Source organism: Falco naumanni, chromosome 10 (assembly GCF_017639655.2).
Source record: "Falco naumanni isolate bFalNau1 chromosome 10, bFalNau1.pat, whole genome shotgun sequence".
Lineage (NCBI taxonomy): Eukaryota > Metazoa > Chordata > Aves > Falconiformes > Falconidae > Falco > Falco naumanni.
Window position 1 is genome coordinate 20,856,461 of NC_054063.1, and position 7,129 is coordinate 20,863,589.

A 7,129-nucleotide genomic window follows, 5' to 3' on the forward strand; every position below is an offset into this window, starting at 1 on the left:
TTTTGCTGGGGTAACGCCAGGAAGGGAGGAAACTGACAGCAACACCATAGGGGATGGCCTTGCTGGTCCCAGTGTGGGGCTTGGGCCTCGGAGTAGCTGGAAAACCCTGGAGCGGGGAGTCCCATGCTGGCCGTCACACACACCTGGAGCCATCTGCATTTCAGGCTGGGCTGTGAGGCCACCTCACCGAAAATCTAGCCATGGGTGTCACTGCCACTGAACTTCAAAGCCTAAGCAGCGGTCCCCAGCAGAAAGCTGCAGCCTGCAGTGGCTGTGGCCCCTGGGTTGGGGGAGGGAGAGAGAAGCCCCGTGGGGCAGAAAGGAGCTGCCTTGCCTCTCCGCCATAAAGGAGAAGCTCCCAAATGGAAACCAGGGCTTCTCCATGCTGTGTGTACTGCTGTGAGCCATCCCGTCTCATGGTGACAGAGATGTGGCAGAGCAAGTCAAAACCCATCTGCTGCGCCCAGCTGGGGGGTTGAAAAGAAAGAAGTTTCCTTTCTGACTGCCATTGGGAATGACCAGATGCTGAAGTTGGAGAGCAAGCCATGCTTCCTGGTTGGTGGGCACTGGGAGGGGAGGCAGAGCCCGGGGCAGGGCTGCTGCCACTGTCCAGAGGGTGAGGGAGGATGGCCACCAGTGGAGCTGTAGGTGCTGGAGCAGGAGTGGGAAATGCAGTTTAGACCTCCCTCTGAAACCGGCAGAGCCGTTAAGTGCTTGGGACCGGAGTGAGGGGTGAGACGTGCTGGTTGTGGCAAGCCACAGTGCTGATGCAACCCAAATTGGCAGGGCCTGGGATAGATGGAGGCAACAGAAAACTGTTTTGGAGTCACTTCTGGGCTGCTGGGTGCCAGGTGTGACTTCTGGCCCCGTTGCTGGGTCTGGCAGGGGACCCTTGGCCACCTGGGTCCCAGCCCCAAGGACACGGCACCCCGGCACATGCCAGCGCTTCACCATCGTGCTGGGGCTTCCTGTGGGCTGGGATTCCCTGCAGTGGTGTGTCGTATAGCCTTGTCCTGCTGCTCGTTCCCAGCACTGGGAAGTCACGAGTGAATTAGGCTGGGAAGGCAGTACCGTTCAGTGCTCTGGCTCTAAAAAGTGGGTGGCCTTAGAAAAATGCCCAAGGGCTGCTAATAAATATACCACCGTGCAGCAAAGTTCTTGGTGGCGGGAATTAGGGATTGTTACTCAGTGAACAGAAAAACCACAGACTGTAACCGCTGAGCAGTATGAGCCTAAGTGCTTGCGGGGATCACCAAAGACTGATGTGAAACTGGAAAAGAATGAGGTACCCAGCAGTCACCAGGGCTTGTGTCAACCAGCGGTTTGTTGCTGGCTTGGACTGCTGCTCAGCACCAAAGCATGGAAATTGCTTAGGATTGATGAAAAACTGTGTATACATCATGACAATAAGTAAGTAGACAGCGTCTATTATATACACACCCACACATAGAGATATTTAAGCTTTTCTTGGCCATGCAGAAACCTGATAGGGGAGGGGATACTTTTAGAAGAAACCACCCTTTTGTCCTCATTGATGGTTTATTTTTAGGCAAAGCTTGGAGAATCTTGTTACAATGAGAAGCGGAGAAATGTGAGTTCAAAAGCCATCAAAAAGAACCACGTGGGTTTTTTCAGTTGTGTTTCCTTTTCTAGCTGCGGCTATTAGCAGCTGGTAGAGGACGTGGCCCAATTTGTGGATTTCTGTGAAGAAAGTGGAACTAAGCAGTATTGCAAGCGCTGAGCCTGGCACATGTGCTGGTAAATGAAGGATACAAAGTGGGAATTTGGGCCATGCAGATGCAGGTAAGACTTGAGTGGTTGTAAGTGTGGTCTTGGCCATGTGTTTTAATTAACCTCTCTGCATTAAGATAGTGATTTGATCCAGTGTCAAGACCTGCTTCCCAGAGAGACCCAAACTCAAAGCACGCAGAAGCAGCCTTTCTCCTGAAAGGCAGCCACAACCTGTTTTTCTACAAGTGATCTGAAATTTTTAGAGCTCTGCAGACCACCTTGACAGGGTCTTCCCAGCAGAGAGCTGCAAAAGCAACGAGGAGGCCAGGAGGCCCCTGAGGGATAGTTTCACCGTGCTCCTGGGACTGGTGATGGCCACCACACACTCAGGGATGGCAAGGCCGGATGGGAAGAGTAAGCATATCTCACTTGCGCTCCATACAGCCAAAGCCAACTTTGGTTATTTCTGTTCCCTGCCCCACCTGATGCAGACCAGTGGTTTAACCTGGAGATTAAGCTGCAAAGACTCCCTGTAGCAGTACAGCAGTCCACGGAGGTGCTGCATCAGTCACTGCCCAAACTCGCGCTGGGTGCCTGGGTCACGCTGTGTCCATCCCCACTGCCTGAAACTAAAGCACCAGCTCGACCAGGACACACTGCCGTCACCTGGGACATCCCTTGCCTGCCCGGCAGCCTCCATAACACCATGCCCCTGCCTGGTGCCTGTCCCCTTCTGTGGCCCAGTGCCTGGGGAGGAGAGTGGCCAGGCACCCCTGGCGGGCCAGCACCCTGCCCAGCACATCCAGCTGGGGCAATGAGAGGGGCACGGCTGCCACAGGTGCAGCCCTGAGGGCACCCTGGGGGATGGTGAAGGCCTCAGCAGGGCAAGTGCCCACTGTGCTCTCCCCGGGCCTCATCACAGGGTTCCCTGCTACAAACCTGAGTCCTGAGGGCTGTCAAGCTCACACGTGGGTACCCCATGGAGGCTCTGTGGCAGCAGCCCCAGAAATCCCCCAGGGCTATTTGGGCTGCTGCGAGGCGCGGGCCAGAACGGTGGATGGCAGGTTCTACCCCCTGACCTCTGCAGTCCCTCCACAGGGGACCACCAGCATCCAAGCCCTGCGGGGCTGCGGGCAGGCCGTGAAGGGCGAAGGTGGTGGCCCTTGAGGGGGCAGTGCCCTGGCAGCTCCAGGAGCTCCCTGGGCTGGAGGTCACACTGGTCACAAGACACCTCCAGGAGTACGGGCTTACTGCGCACTGCAGCCCGCCCGTAAGGGCGCTGCAGGGCCGCCGCCCCAGGGGCCCCGTGCGGGGATGCGGCGGCGGCAGCTCTGGCCCCGCCGGCGCACGGGCGGTGCGGGAGTGCGGCGCGGGAGGCTCCGGCCGCCGCTGCGGCAGGTCCCGGCCCGCAGGCGGCGAGCGGGGTCCACGGGTCCCGAGAGCTGAGGGGAGGGAGCGGCAGGAGGCGGTACCGCCCGGTTCCCCCCGAGCCTGCCCCGGTCCCGCTCGCCCCGCGCAGCTGCCCCCAGCCCCGGCTCCTCCCATGGGGCTGGGCCCGCACCCCCGGCCGCGGTGGCGGCAGTCGGGCCCCAAACACGCCTCTAGAGCCCCCCCGCGGCGGGAGAGCCCCGGCCGGGCCGAGCTGAGCTACGCCGGCAGCGGCCGCTGCTGCTCTCCCTCCCCCGGGGCCGTGCCGCTGCCCGTCCGTGCCCTGGGGACGCCGCGGGCTGCCCCCGCCGCGGGCCTGTGCGGGCCGTCCCGGCGCGGGGCCAGAAGGGCTGCGTGGGGCCTGCCCGGCTGCGGGAGGGGCTGCCTGGGGTGGCGCCGGGCAGGCCAGAGGAAGGTGGGTGAGGAAGGAGCAATCCACGGCCGTCCGGGTGAGGAAGGCTCCCTCTGCCGGGCCGCAGCGCCCCGCGGGGCCGGAGCGGGGCCCGGCAGCCAGGCGGCCTCGTCCCCCGAGAGCCGTGAGACCCCGGTGGGGGACAGCCGGGCACCGGCGTCACGGAGGAGAAAGGGGGGAGGAGCGGGAGAAAGAGGCACCTCGCTGCGGCGCCCAGAGCGGGAGCTGCGGTGAGCGCCCGGCCCTCGGGGCCCGTCTCCCCGCTCGCGCGTCCCAGGCCCCGGCTCTGGCCCCTCTCCTCTCCGTGCTGCTGTGGGGTGTTTTTTCTGGTGGGGTGACCCTGGCTGGACACCAGGTGCCCAGCAAAGCCGCTCTTGTCACTCCCCCTCCTCAGCGGGGCAGGGGAGAGAAAATAACAATGAAAAAGCTCGTGGGTTGAGGTAAGGAGAGGCAGATCACTCGGCAGTTACTGTCAGGGGTAAAACAAACTCAGGGAAGCTAGTTCAGCTTACTACCACTCAAAACCCCAAATCTTAAGAATGCCACCCCCCCTTCTGTCGGGTGTAACTTTACTCCTGATTTCTCTGTCTCCCCATGCAGCAGCACAGGACGTCACGTTTCTGCTGCTGCTCCTTCCTCAGGGAGAGGGCTCCTCATGCTCTTCCCTAGCTCCAGTGTGGGTGCCTTCCACAGGGTGCAGTCCATCAGGAACAGACGGCTCCAGCGTGGGTCCCCTGTGGGGTCACAAGTTCTGCCACCAAACTGGCTCCAGCCTGGGCTCCTCTCTCCACAGGTCCTGCTACGAGCCTGCTCCAGTGCGGGTTGCCCATGGGGTCACAGCCTCCTTCAGACATCCACCTGCCCCAGCGTGGGGTCCTCCCCAGGCTGCAGGTGCACATCTGCTCCATCATGGACCTCATGGGCTGAGGGTCACCGCCTGCCTCACCATGGGCTTCACCACGGGCTGCAGGTGAATCTCTGCTGTGGCACCTAGAGCACCTCCTCCCACCCGTCTTCACTGACCTTGGTGTCTGCAGGGCTCTTTCATATATTCTCACTCCCCTGTCTGGCACAGTTGCTTTTGTGCAATAACTTTTCCCCCTAATTAACTATGTTGTCACAGAGGTGCTGCCACTTTTGCTAATGAACTTGGCCTTGGCCAGCAGTGGGTTTGTTTTGGAGCTGGCTGGTACTGGCTCTGTTGGACATGGGGGAAGCTTCTAGCGGATTCTCACAGAAGTTAGCCTTGTAGCTGCCCAGCTACCAAAACCTTGCCACATCTGTAGTGAGAACGATGTTGCTGTCTGCTGGGAGAGGGGGGGAAGAGAGTAAGACATTCTGCCCCTCTACCCCTTGCCCCTAACATATTCTTATTGTGCCCAAGACAGATTTTTACTTTATTTTTTTTGATCTAGGAAGAAGGAGATTGGGTTCAAATCTCTATTCTGTGTGCTGCTTTTTAAATCCCCAGGGATTCTGTCCTTTTTTGAGTAAAACTGTGAGTCTCGAGCCTATAGCAGGTCAGGGAAAGGCTGCTGAGCACCCCCTTCCTTTCAGTTTCTCCTGCCCTTTTTCCCTGTGGCACTGAAGGCCACACTGCTGCTTGGGAACCCCTATCTCTAATACAACAGCCCAACATTCTTGTTGAAGCTGAGTAAGCTTGGTTTTGGTTTGCTAACAACTATGAAGTTGTTCTCCTGAAGCAAGCAGTGGACTCATAGTATACTACCGTGTGTAGGTTAGCGTCCCATAATCCAGGGGAAAAGCATGTCTGACATCCTGCTCTTGTGTCTGAGCTCCAGCAACAGCAAACTAGTTGTCTGATATAAAAGCTGAAGGGAAAGTCTCCTGTTTCCCCTGTTCCAGCCCTGTAGTCCTGCTACTTCCTTTTCTATTTGGTGAGCACAAGGACCACGGAGCAGACTGGACTGACCAAATAGCGAGTCTCCCCTCCAAAAAGACCGTTACTATAGTCATAGAGCAAACACCCTAAAAATCATTCTTCTTGTTGTTCCCTTGCATGGGAAAATACTTAAAGAACTGCATAGATCTGTGCTAGAAAACCTCTACTTACAGGTAGTACAGTAGAACTCTTAGTGATTCAAAACCATCCATCCAAAACAGAAGCTGAGGAAAAACTTGTGCTGTTTTTGACTCGGTTACTGTACTCTTTCAGCAGCACATTGCTGGAGATAGAAGAGAAGAATTAATGTCTTCTGGAAGAATACAGAGTCCAAAAGAAACGCAAACCCAGCATCACTAAATTTGCACCCGAATCCAGAATGTTAACTGTGTCCTCAGCAGGGTCAAAATGGTTTTGCAAATGCATGAAATTTATAACTATTACATGTATTGTTGTGATGACTTCATGAAAATGAAAGGCATACCCAGTGACTAATGTTCACTCTGATTGAAAACTTATTTCCATTGAATTTTAAACTCGTTGGGGGAAAAACTTGGGAAAGCAACTTTTTTCTTGAAAGCATCCCTTTAGCAGCAAGCATTGTGACCACTCCTTAAATGGTTTTCAGTTCATCGGTTCCCCTAAAGAATTCTCCAGTTAAGCTCATTCTATTATGCACGTGTGAAATATTTTTTTTTCTAGCCTGAAGTTTTCTTTTAACCTAAATGTAGATAGCTTAAATTGGTATCGCCTAGGCTCTTTTATCTTTATGCTGCTCTTTTCCAATAGCCATGATGTTTTGTTCACCTCTCAGATGGGCGAAGTGTGTGGTTGTAGAATGGTAATGCTTTTTTGTCTGTGGGGCACGAGAAAAAGGGCGTACTGGAACCCCGCTGTTACAGATCTGAACGTTAAAGCTTGACCTGTTCAGGCATTCCTGCTTGGCAGCATTTAATCCTGGCCAAAGGCAATTCTGAAGTCCATGCGTAGGTGATATTCAGGTCAGTTGAGTAGCTTAGTAGCAGGCTACTTCTCGATCTAACAAAAAAAAGTTAACAGAATAGTGATATGAAAAAAAAAAAAAAAGGGGTGTGTGTGTGTGAAACACCAGAATACAGTAATATTATCCAGAAATCCTGTTTTTTGCATCTCACCTACATTCTCATTGTTTCTTCGCTCCTTTCCTGTTTGCATAGGTGAAATGGATCAGCACTTCATCTGACAAATTGTTTCTCTTCCCTTCCTCCTGGAGGGGGGGCAACTCCCTGAAACTCTTGGACTTTTCTGAGCAGATAAGAGATAAGGAGCATTAGATGCGGGAGCTGGAGCAGTAGCAGGAGACTGAAGCCTATGAAATCTTCAGCAGGAGAGCACAGGACAGACAAAAAGGCAAATGACACAGACAAGGTATTGAATGGGACAAATATACGGGCCTAGAACAACAGAAGATTCCCAGCTGGTTGTGCAGACTGACACTCGTTTACAACCTTTGATTTAAAGGCTTGTTGAAACGTGGATGCTCATCTCAGGAAGCTCATCTGTGGGCATGAAACAGAACATTTTTCTTCCTGCAGATCCAGGTTTCATAAATGTTACATATAGCAATATACACTAGAAACCATAATTTTCATCAGCAGTGACCAAACCAGTGTTAA

General features: G+C 54.6%; 1 long non-coding RNA gene across 1 annotated transcript; it reads left to right on the forward strand.

The window, feature by feature from the left end:
- The first annotated feature begins 4,182 nt into the window (after positions 1 to 4,182).
- LOC121095126 lies at positions 4,183 to 7,129 on the forward strand. Its single transcript, XR_005830018.1, has 2 exons — positions 4,183 to 4,541; positions 6,671 to 7,129. It is a non-coding gene; the product is annotated as an uncharacterized LOC121095126 (long non-coding RNA).